Here is a 12,502-nt window from a genome sequence, read left to right on the forward strand (position 1 = left end):
GTACTCCGCTTGAGACTCTAAAATGGTTTGACAAGAAGCCGGCGTTCATCGCCGCAGACTCCACGTCATTATATAAAACCGAGAACCATTTTCTGACAACAGGACCAAAATTAAAAAGCTCCAAAGCTTTTGATATAAAGTTCCATTCAATTGAGTCAAAAGCTTTCTCGAAATCAACAAAAAGAAATATCCCTGGAAGCTTTTCAAAATTCGTGTATGCCATTATGTCATTCTGAATAATCTTATATTCTGACCGATATAATCTTCCTTTTACAAAACCAGTTTAATCCTAGTGAATTAATTTAGGCAAGAATATTGCGATTCGTTTGGCAATTACCTTTAATAGTATTTTATAACTGACATTTAGAAGAGTTATTGGGCGCCTGTTGGAAACTTCCATGGAATCACAATCATTTTTCGGTATTAAGGAGATTATTCCTCTTCTCTGCGAAATTGATAATTTATCACTGCAAAGGGCTTCCTTATCTTCCTTATAAGAACTTAAGAGTTCATTACAAAGGGTGTCAAAAAAGGTTTCCTAAAATTCTTTTGTAAAGCCATCCTCACCCGTAGTTTTATTATTCTCAAAGGAAAGTAGCGAGTTGCTAACTTCTTCAAGTGTCAAGTCATGTTCTAATTCTCCTTGTTCATCATTACTCAATTTAGAAAGATCTATAGTTAAGGGAATTGGAAATCAGGAAAAAATCTATCCTAGATTTTAAACGCAAAGGTTTCGATTCGCAGGTAAATTGTTTAGATTTTGGATGTAGAGGGCCATAGATGTCAACAAGTCCAATTTGTTCTATAAGATCACATACTGAATTCCTGTTGTTGATTTTTTTCCATGGCACTCCGCCATGCTTATCGAGGTTGTTTAAGGTGGTGTTCCAGTCGCCAACAACAATAGCGCTTGAAGTATCTGTTTTAGAAATAAGATTTTCACTCAACATTTAAATAAAGATTTCTTGCTCACGATAATCAGTTGGCACATAAATATTAACCAGAAAATAGTTACTACCTTCCATTGTTATTTTCAGTATTATATATCTCCCAGAGGGATCGCATTTGACAGTATCAAGATTCATTGTGTGAGAAAACCAGGCAGAGGTGAAAGATGGGGGCTGGCCGATTTCCTTCAAACTTTCACCACTTATGTCTGTCCGAAATGATAATAGCCTCCCACGCAGTCTTTCAGTTTAGGAGACTCGTATTACCACCTCCCCACAAACGCCTGCTGCTTGCTTACCCAAGCGCCACATTCCTTTCCGCCGCTAAGCCAATCGCAGTGAACCCTCTTAAAATCTGGAAGGTTGACCTTGTCTTTTAATTTTATTTCAATTTTTTGTATTTTTGCTATATTGCTTTGCAAGGCTGGCAAGCGCCAGCAAGTGATGTGTAATCGTGTAAGTATTGTGAACATCGTTAGTACCGTATTGTAAGTATGTAAGTATTGTAAGTAATTATTATCGTATTGCAAGTAGCGGTATAGTACCGGTGTAGCTGTATTGTAAGTTGTGTAGCTAGTTTGTTGTGTAGGTAACTATAGTTAAGTATGTTTCTCTTTGTTTTGTAATGCAGTGTCATTTGGTAATATAATTAATGAAATGTACTGTTCTGAAGCACTCAATAAAGTGTTCTTTAAAAAAAAAATCGCATTTGACAGTATTAAGAGTCATTGTCTGAGAAAACAAGGCAGAGGTGAAAGATGGGGGTCGGCCAATTTCCTTCAAACTTTCACCACTTACTGTCTGTCCGAAATGATAATAGCCTCCCACGCAGTCGTTTTAAGGGGACTCGTATTCGTATTTTTCAACTAAACGCATTTTAATGGCTCAAGTTAGAGTTTGCTGATTTGGGAGAACAGATGTTTAAAAAATATCTCGAAATTTTCGGAAAGGAACGCCGCATCTCTGAGAAAAACAGTTTCGAAATTGCCTCACATTTGGCCCAAGACAATTTGGCGATCGCAAGGAAATTGCAAAATTCTATAAAAAATTAAGTTTTTTGTTAATTCGAGATATTTTCCTTTAACAACGTTTTTTAGAGGGTAAACAATACAAGCAATCGATATGAGTCCCCAGAAATGACGCGAAAGATGTTTTATTGAGCTTCAAATTCTGTATTGATTTTGCGTGACATCAGGGTTAGTGAGGGTCAATACCAGGGGGGGGGGGGGGTTGGTCAAACTACGAAACGGAACAGCAGGAGAATTGCTAAAGCATCATTCATTATCATTTCGGACAGACATTAAATGGTGAAAGTTTGAAGGAAATCGACCGACCCCCATCTTTCACCTCTGTCTGGTTTTCTCAGACAATGACTCGTAATTTGCAAATTTGAGGTGGAATTAAAAGGTATACACACTCCTCTGAAATGCTCAGTGCCATGAGAGAATATTCTTGATAGAACAAACTTTGATCCAACTGTTCCCCTAATAGCGAGTCGATCAATCGCACACCGGTTTAGCTCAGTTTTTCCCGGGAGCTGCAACAGCTGCATCGGTGGTATTGAACTAGATTCAATTTTCACTTTCTGAGATTGCGATGAATGTTGATTAGACTGAAATCAACGAGAAAAAAATTAGCAAAACTGTGATCGTTGAGTCTTTGGTTTGAATAATGGGTCAGCGGTGTTGCTGATTTAAAATTGTCCATGTCGTTTCCCAAAGTTTTGGATGTTTGTTGTTGTTCGTGTTTGTTTCATAGCGTAGAGGTATTCATAGTGATGAGAACTTAATGAGAATCGAATGAGAAATACCAACAAGTTTTGTAAGTTGCAATTCGGCGATGACTTATATTGTATCTAGAACTCTCACCGCTCATCTTCTAAAAGCACAATACACAGAAAAAAATGGACACACTTTCTATCAACAGAGAAAGGCTTTCTTATTTTCTAGCCATCGAATCAGGAAGGGGCGAGGCAAAATCGATGGTCAGGCACGACAGGATTCGGAGGAAATAACTGAGAATCAATAACGCGAAAAAAATCGTCGCCTTTGCTTTCGTTCTCATAGTGCACGTTTCCTTCTTTATGACGAAAGTAAGTTGGATTTGTTAGCTCTAAAGAATAACGGGTTAAACGTCTATTTGATAAAACTACTTCTAGTCTGACAACCGATTATCTCAAACTTATCAACATACATATATTTACAAACGGAACTAACAGTATCGTCTAAGCGTAACTAAATCCACTGAGTCACACACTTAGAGGTATCATTGTGTCAGCTCAACAAACCAGAAACTGTTTTTAAAAGTACAGTTGCAATAGATACCAACAGGTGTATTCTCTTACACAGTCCGCCAATGGAGTGTAGCAGTGGATCTTTAAAACCCAATAAAAGTTCATACGCAAGTGTTATGTTAAGCGTGTGTGGTAAATGTGTTGTCGTGGGGGTATTTTTAGTTCGAAAAGACTGATTACGCGTGATGCCCTGAGGGGAGCACGTGTCTAATTGGCTCGATATCTTCGTCGTCGTCGTTTTTTTTTTGTCCATGTCTAAAAACTGGTAGATTTCTTTTTTTCTTCGTCGTAGCCACAAATCTGCACATTAATTTATTCATTAAACTCTGCCCTCACCTAGTAGGTATGTATTGTTCTGATTGTCTTCAACAAAAGCAGGCCAATCAAAATTCATTCTTGTCGCGTATATCACGAGGGAGGGGACCCACTCATCCCTACTTGTGTGACGTCGAAGCATCATTGGATTTATTCATTAAACCCGGATTAAATTTGTGGCTGCCATATTGTTAACATGTTGTGGACTTAAGTGTGCCGTTTTCAAACGGAAAATTAACCATTTTGAAACAGTAAATCGAAAGAATAACTTCTAAGGAGCACTCGACCTTTAAAGCGGTGGAAATTGGAGAGTTCCTGGCAAAAGAATCGTGCTTTGTTTGACAGTTCTAGAACCACGATGGGACTTGAGAAGAGGACATTAATACGGTTACGTTATCGTAATGGAATTTCCGAAGTTTCCGGTACAACAATAAGAAGCGTAACGCAAGGGATACAACATAACGCGATCATCGTGACTTAAACCTTTCCATTAGCAAGGATAGTTTTATCAATCTGCGAAGCATACAATTGGAATAAATGAATCAGACACAGCATCACGCTTAAATGCCGGTGAAGGCATCTTGTTTTTTTTTTTCTTCATGGTAGCCTGAAATCTGCACATTGGTTTGTTCATTAAACTCTCCTCTCTCCTAGAAGGGGTCTATTGTCCTGATTGTCTTCAACAAAAGCGGCCCAATCAAAATCTATTATCGGCGCGTAAATCACGAGGGAGGGGACCTTGTCATTCCTACCTCTGTGATGTCAAATCGTCATTTGATTAATTCATTAAACCCGGATTAAATTTGTGGCGGCCATATTGTTAACATGCTGTGGACTCAAGTGTGCCGTTACCAAACGGAAAATTAACCATTTTGAAGCGGTAAATCGAAAGCATAACTTCTCAGAAGCACTCGAAATTTAAAAAGGTGGAAATTGGAGAGTTCCTGGCGAAGGAATCGTGCTTTGTTTGACAGTTTTAGAATCACAATGCGCGAAGGAAAGGTCACTGATAAGCATGACGTTATGAGAAAGGAATTTCCGGTATGATTTCTAGTAACACAACGATAAAATATCACGCAGTAATGGAATTTCCGGTACAACGATAAGAGGCGTAACACAAGAACGCTATCTTTGTCATTCAAACTATTCTATTAGCTAGGATAGTTTTATAAATCTGCGATGCACACAGCTATAGCATCACGCGTAAATGCCAGTATAGGCATCTTGTTTTATTTAAGGCCACGTTGTAGACTGTGGCTCAAGCCACATTGACCCCACGACATCGTTTCAGCGGAAGGCGCCATGACAAAGCGGGAAAGAAAAACAAAACGCCAAAGTTATTTTGAAAGGAGAGACAATTACTTTAATTTTTTTTGTTTTACTTGATCCCGTTGGCTTTGCTTCAAAAGATCACATTTACAGGTATGCCGTAGCTCAGTAAGCCAAAAACTAATTACGTACAGTTGAAATGGATACCAACAGCTGTATTCTATAAATCGAAATTCCGCCATCTGGTCAGTTTTACAAACATATGTCATTTGACGGTCGATTATGACGTGTATCGGATTCAGTCATTTCAGCTTGACAACTGAAATGGATTCTTCTCTAGTATTAAATTTTACAAGAAGGAAATGTATACTCAAGGGATGGGAGTAAGCAGGAGTCACGAAAATTGCCAACAGCGACAAACCACTACCACCTGCTGATCTATTTGGAGAAATCTACCGGGCTTGATCGGTGTGGCTAGAATGTTAATGGTTAGGTACTCGTAAATTGACCATTGAAAACGCAATGTTGGTTAGTCAGGGGAGGTTCGGCCTTCACCGCTTTGAGATCATCAATAATTTTAAGGTACTCGTAAAAGGAGCATTGACTCTGTGTGACAATGCATTAACATATTACGTTACAGTTGCAGTTTCGTTCAAAATTAAGTTTCAGAACGTTGTATGATTTTGATTTAAATGAAGGTATTGACGTTTATGATTTTATCACATAAATGTTCTATTAGTAAAAGGTTTCGTGAAGCACTTTAGAATAAAAATGAGCGATATAAAGAGTGAACGACGTTTCGATGACTCCATATCATCATAATCAAGTTCGAAATACATGGTAAAATTAATTATATATAGTAACAAAAGTGTAAGAATATTTAGGGAATAAACAAGGGAGTTGAAGTATTCAATTGTTACGTAAAGAGTTTGGCACGAACTGAATCCGATTGCGTAGGTTTTGGTTTTATGTTCCTGATGAACAGCATCTCGTAGATCAAGCAGTCAAACTTTGTGCGACATTTCTTTAGAACAGTAAACTGGTCTTGTAGATTAGTTGCTTGCAGATTGTTTTCTTCTTACAGGTGTTTAGCAATAGCAGAATGTTTACGCTCAGCGATGCGTTGAAAGAGATGTCGAGATGTATGTCCGACATAATCTGTGCCGCACAAATCACATTAAATTTTATAAACAACGCAATGTTAGTTAATCAGGGGAGGTTTGGCCTCCACCACTTTGAGATCATTATTAATTTTCATAAAACCAAAACTTAACACGCAGTCGGATTCAGTTGGCGCCAAACTTTTTACATAACAATGGTGTTTCCTCGTGCTATTTGACTCTCTAGTTTTAACCTACTCGAACGCGAAGCGACTGACTCAAAGATTTTTATTATTATAACCGAACGACCGTTCAACGCAACTTAACTTGAATAGTAATTAAAGCCTTAGATATCCCTAGCGGCTCACACATTCTGCACGCATTCATAACTTAATTATTCCGAGTGGTTCACACATTCTGCACGCATCTAGTCTTACAACATCCCCCTTTCTTAACAAAAAAAATCAACAAAAAGTTCCTAAAAGTTTTTTTTAGTGTCCCTACAGCTACACTTCTTCGATCAGTCTTTTTGGTGGTCTAACCGTTCGTCGTGGTCTCGACGCTGCAATGCTGGGATGGGTGTGGTCTTGCGCACACTGCGTTGGCAATGTCTGGATGACGGTTTTCGTCGGTGGTGATGCTGGCGCAACTGATTCTGCTGGAAGGGCAGGCTGCCCTCTTAGCTCTTTTGATTGGTCGCTCTGAATTGCAGGACGCAAGTGTCGACGGTTTCTGAAATAGTTCGCTCCATATTCGGTCTGCACTTGATGAATCCCTGTGGCTTTCCGCCAGACTGGCTTATTAAAATCCAGTTGCACGCAAACATTCTGTTATTGCTTTAGATCCTGAAGCTGCTTGGCTTTCTGATTGTAGTAATGGGCTTGGGTCTGTTTCTGTGCTATCTACGCTTCTCTGCTCTTCTCCAGATTAGGATGTAGATATTGATGAATGGGCAGTAGCGCTCTATACTTGCGCTGGGTGAGCAGTTCTGCTGGACTTAGTTGATCCGGTCTGATTGGTGTGGATCTTTTGATCAACATTGCAAGATGTGGATCAGAACCTGGCTCTTCTGCCTTTTCCATGATGTTCTCTGCCGTTTTGACCATAGCTTGAATGAAACCATTCGACTGAGGGTACCTTGGGTTTGAGTGCTGCACCTGCAACCTGTATTAAACAGCGACTGCTCTGAACTCCTTAGATGCAAATTGAGTTCCTTGATCTGTGTACACTACTGCTGGAATCCCATATTCTGCTTTTTTAAACACTTGAAAATACCACGAACCACTTGAAAATACCACGAACCTTGATTTGCCTGAATTAGTCGGACCAACAATAATAGCGTTGAGCGGGATGTTGCTCGGGATCATTTCTATATCAGTATTGCACAGATTCTAATTGCCGCCCCATTATGCTCATCTGCGAGTCGCTGATGACAAAAATGTGGCAGATCACGCTGCCGGAGCCGCTGGCTTTCCGCTTGAGCTCGAGCTGGACCCCGGCTGTTTCACGATCAAAAGCCCGAACTTGTCATTGGTGTAGAACTTCGTCAGATTCATGTGCTGTATTTTGTTTTTTGTCTTCAAAAAGAATCGGCTGACCTCCTCCCAAATGTGTTTCCCTTCGATACCTTCGTTGTAAATCATGTTGGGTGAGCCACTCACCATGACGCTGATTTTCGTCAGGTCAAGGTTGATGTAACCCGTGGCATGCTGGGTACGTCATGCGGTATAAGGGGTTCCTTCTGTTGAGCTGGTTTGTGTTTCTGGCAAATGTCACATGCTTTCACTGCATTTCTGATGTCATCCGAGGTCCGTGGCCAAAACACTGTCTCGCGTGCTCTTAGTAGAGTTTTCTCCTCTCCTAAGTGCCCTGCGTGAAGATGTCTCAGGTAATCTGCTCTCTGCGATGTGGGAATTACTAAGCGGTGAGCTTTGAATATCAGTCGGTCTTCGATTGCCAGCTCTTTGTGATAATTCCAGTAATGCTTTACTGGTTCTGGAAGTTGACGCTTTTGTAATGGCCAACCATGGAAGATGTAATGTTGTAGCTGATTCGGAGTTGGATCTGCAGTGGTGGCAATTTTGGTTCTGTCCAGGCCATTGTCTGTTGCTGAAATGGCGTTAGTTATCTGATGCACCGGAATTGCATTAATCTGCTTTGCATCCTGAGGTTCTGGACTGAGTGGATCGACTCTGTCTAATGCATCTACTATTGAGTTGTTCTTTCCCTTGATGTACTCTCACTGAATCTCGTACCTTTTGTAATGGCCATCTTCCATGGTAGCCCTTGAGAAGAGAAGTCTTGGGCTTGCTGTGACAATTCGCTTCTTCCAAATCGTCTCCAGTGGTTTGTGATCTGTTTGAACTCGAACTGGTTCACCATACACATAGTTGTGCAGTCTCTCCATGGCGAATACCACTCCTAACAGTTCCCTCTCAATGTTAGAATAGTGCTCCTCAGCAGGAGTGAGTGTTCGGGATACGTAGATCACTGGTCTACCTTCTTGTAGCAATACGGCACGCAATCCTTTGAACGAAGCATCCGTCTGAATAACATGATTAGACTTGGGGTTGAAATACTCGAGTACTGGAGTCTTGGTGAGCTCTTCTTTGATCACGTCAAATGCATCTTGATGGGTGGAGTCCCAAGTCCATTCCACATCTTCTCTTAGTAGTGGCTTGAGCGGCTCGGAGAGTTTCATTAGCTGGACTGAATAGCGCTTTAGATAACTAACAATGCCTTGGAAACTCTGAAAACCCTTCTTGTCTTTTGGTGCACTCATCTGCTTTATGGCCTTGACTTTTCTGTCATCAATCTTCATTCCATACGGTGTCAGCGTGTGTCCAAAGAATTCACATTTGGCGCTCTTAAACTGAAGTTTCTTTGGATTGAACTTTATGCCAAGGTGTATTGAAGGTTGTCAAAAGTGAGCTCTCGGAATCCAATTCCACCATCCAAGAGCCCGACTTGGCGTCAACGACTGTGAAATACCTTGGATCATGGATTTCAGCACTAACATCGTCAATCGTCTTGGAGTAGTACTGGTTCCTTTTGATACTCTCATTGAGGTCTTTTGGGTCTAGACAGAGTCGAATCGATCCATCTGGTTTAGCAACAGGTACAATGCTATCGATCCAGTCCGTGTGTCCCGCAACTGGTTCGATAATGCCTAAGCTGCATAATCTTTCTAGCTCATCTTCATAGGCCTCCTTCTTCTTTTCCGGTACTGCCCTGGGTGGGTGTTGTAAGGGTTGAGCATCAGGTTTGAGTTCAATGTGGTATTTCCCTCCTGACAGTTTACCAATGCCTTCGAACACATCTTTAAATTCTGACAGCACGTACTCCTTTGTAACAGGTAAACAGTGTCTCTTTTTCCATTTAGAATAACTGCATCATTCATTACTTCACATGTGGTCGTTTTAACTTCATCTAACTTTGGACGTAGAGCATTCACACTCGTATGGACTTGTGGAACATGGGTTGAGGTGGGTGGTGTTACCACTGGGAAGTTAATGCAACCAACTTGTTGCACTGTTGTTCTACCTAGAATAGTATATCCTCGGGTGTCGGTCACCTGACAGGTTGCCATCTGTGGCTGCTTATTGCTGGTGTGGATGGTAATTGTACACGCTCCAAGATTTGCTATCGGAGATTGTCCGTATCCGAAGATTTGTGCTGGAGTAGGCACCAGTTCCTTATCTCCAAACAGCGATTTGTACCTGTATAAAGGCATTACGTTGTATCGATTTCACACTCACCTTGGTTAATGGGTCGTTTACTTGCTGCACTCAACCAAAGTGGCTTGATATGCTTACTTGAAGTGTCATTAATGCTCTTAACATGATACATCTGAATATGATGAAACAATGATGGCTGACTTGCGTACTGTTGGGGCTGTTCAAGTGGCGTGTAGTAGCCTGAATATGGGTTAATTGGACGCTGGCTGTTTTCGTCCACTGGTTGTGTCTGCAAGCCATGTACTTGAGTTTGTTTGAATTTTCTGTTCTTGCCTGGTTTTGCTCGCTTGCTTTCGCAACACTTCTGGTAGTCTCCTTTTTATTACCACAGCTGTGACACCTTACCGCCTTGGCTGGACACTTGGACTTTGCATGAGCTTGCCTTGCTCCGCAACAATAACGGTCTTACCGCTTCATTCCATTCTTGTCTTGGGAAGTGTCACCTTTGTCGTGTCCCTTTCTTGATTTTCCATCTTCTCGGTGGTTTTTCTTGTAGCTTGTAAACCTGAGTTGACCTTTGTTGTATGGCTGTGGCTGCTGCCGATGCTGTGCTGAGAGTCTGCATAATCGGTCTTTGACAATCGCTATTGTAGATGTCGGTGGCAATCTCGATGACCCTGTCCGCTTTAAGCGTATCTTGGTTCTCTTCCAAACACTTCTGATACACCATTGGATTTTTGAGTCCAACGAGAATTGCATTCCTGAGAGCTATGTCCTTGGCGTCCTCTGGCCATCCATATGCGTCGGTAATTTGTCTGCACTTTTCATTGTACTCAGGTAGTTCCATGTCTCCATGCGTTAACACCTTGTATTGAGTAGCCGCGACGAGTTTGCTTCCCCCCGGTTTGCAGTGCTCCTCCAATTTCTCGAGATGCTTTTCCCATTTCTTGAGATCAGCTTCGACAAACGTCGCCTTGTGGAGAATATTTTGACCGCTCTCTCCTGACCACTGGTAGATACACAAGCTTGTGAATTCTGGATGTGCTTTAGTCATCTTTAAACCTTTGTATAAGAAAGAAACCTTTTTCGTCCATTCTAGGAAACGCTCATGTATTTTTCCATCGCTTGTCCAGTCGAAAGTCGGTCATTGAATTTCGCTTTCGTCGCTAAAGCTCCGAATTAATATAAGAGCTGGATTTTTTTGGTCCTGACACCATCCCATTTCTGACACCATGTTTCCTCATGCTATTTGACTCTCTAGTTTTTACTTACTCAAACGCGAAGCGACTGACACAAAGACTTTTATTATTATAACGGAACGATGGTTAAACTCAACTGAACTTGAATAATAATTAATGGCTTAAACAAATTGAATACTTCAACTTCCTTGTTTATTCCCCAAATATTTTCACATTTTTGTACTATATATATAATTAATTTTACCATGTATTTCCAACTTGATAACGATGACATGGAGTCATCGAAACGTCGTTCACTTTTTATATCGCTCATTTTTATTCTTAAATGTTCTATTGTCGACGTAAAAGTTTTGAATACCTTAATTCGCCAAAGTTTCAGTTTGTGAAATCGCAAAAAGTAAGTGACCTATGTTGCAAAATTTACGAAAACCCGCTAAATTAACGTATCGTTAAATAAGGATATTTCAAAATCGCTAAATTAAGGGGGGAATACACCTCAATTTGAATGAAATTTGAAGACGTTTTAATAAGAGATAGAAGAAAAAAAAAAAGATTTTTGGAACACTAACAGACAGTTGATCCCACGCAAGAGCACTCCAGGTTGCTAGTGGACTAACTTGGTGTCCGTCTATTAATTATTAAGTACAAATTCCAATTTTAAAACCTCACTAGATCTTCAATATTTCTTATTTCTCTTAATTTTACCAATCTTTCTATCAAACCTACTCCTTCCAAATATACCCACAAATCACCCAAAAATTCACAATAAAAATGTCGTTCAGGTGTAATTCCCTCTTAAAGTTTTGCCAAAATTTCATGTAATAAGGTAACCCAATAAAGAAAAAACGCATATAGGCAAGTGCTGCATTAATCGCGTTTGTGTTAAATGTGTTGTCGTCGGGGTGTTTTTTGTTCGGAAAGAGTGATTTTATTTATTAAAAGGCCTCGTTGTAGGCTATGCCTCACGCCATATTGCCCCCATGACATCGTTTCAGCAGAAGGCGCCATGACAATGCGGAAAAGAAAAACAAAGCACCAAAGTTATTTTGAAAGGAGATACAGTTACTTTTTCAGTTGTTGTTGTTGTTTTTTTGGTTTTACTTGATCACGTTGGCTTTGCTACAAAAGATCATTGTTTCTTGAAAGATTGTTATGTCAAGTTGTTCGAGTGGTATAGAATGCACGACTTTGATTTTCGTACCGCCAGGCCGTTATCAGCACAGTGTATTAAGCATGTGAGCAGATAGTGTTCTACAATGTATAAGAAGAAAACTTGGAGATAAAAGTTAACTAAATACAAAAACAGCAGGCTACTGTTATGATTATTGAATTCCGGCGACAAAGTTATACGATTTACAAGCCTTCGTCTATGTATTGTGGGGTCATAATGCGAAGTCTGCTATGAATAGTACCGAAGAAAACAATAATCCATTTGACTCCTGTTTTTTCGAAGAAAAGCGCATAGCCTCTCATTTTAAACATTGTCGATTATCTCGAAATCTAGTCAGACACTTTATGACGAAACTTTAGGGATTTAAACTACTCAATCTACACAACTTGTAGGCGAAATTAGGAAAAAATCTGTAGGAGCGTTTTCAAGTAAATAATGAATCAATTTTTATGGGGTGATTTTGTTTATTCCAGCATTTTTCACCAATATCTCTGGCAAAATAAAACTTGACACTTTGTCTGTTCTGTCAAA

General features: G+C 40.2%; 1 protein-coding gene and 1 pseudogene across 1 annotated transcript in view; one reads left to right on the forward strand and one right to left on the reverse strand.

Annotated features, from left to right (window-relative positions):
- LOC146459787 (uncharacterized) overlaps window positions 1–12,502 on the forward strand; it is a 71,826-nt gene that overhangs the window by 2,191 nt on the left and 57,133 nt on the right. The window lies entirely within an intron of this gene.
- LOC146459788 (uncharacterized) lies at window positions 9,123–10,739 on the reverse strand (annotated as a pseudogene).

Source organism: Pavona decussata, unplaced genomic scaffold (assembly GCF_977016875.1).
Source record: "Pavona decussata unplaced genomic scaffold, jaPavDecu1.1 SCAFFOLD_216, whole genome shotgun sequence".
In the NCBI taxonomy this organism is placed as follows: domain Eukaryota; kingdom Metazoa; phylum Cnidaria; class Anthozoa; order Scleractinia; family Agariciidae; genus Pavona; species Pavona decussata.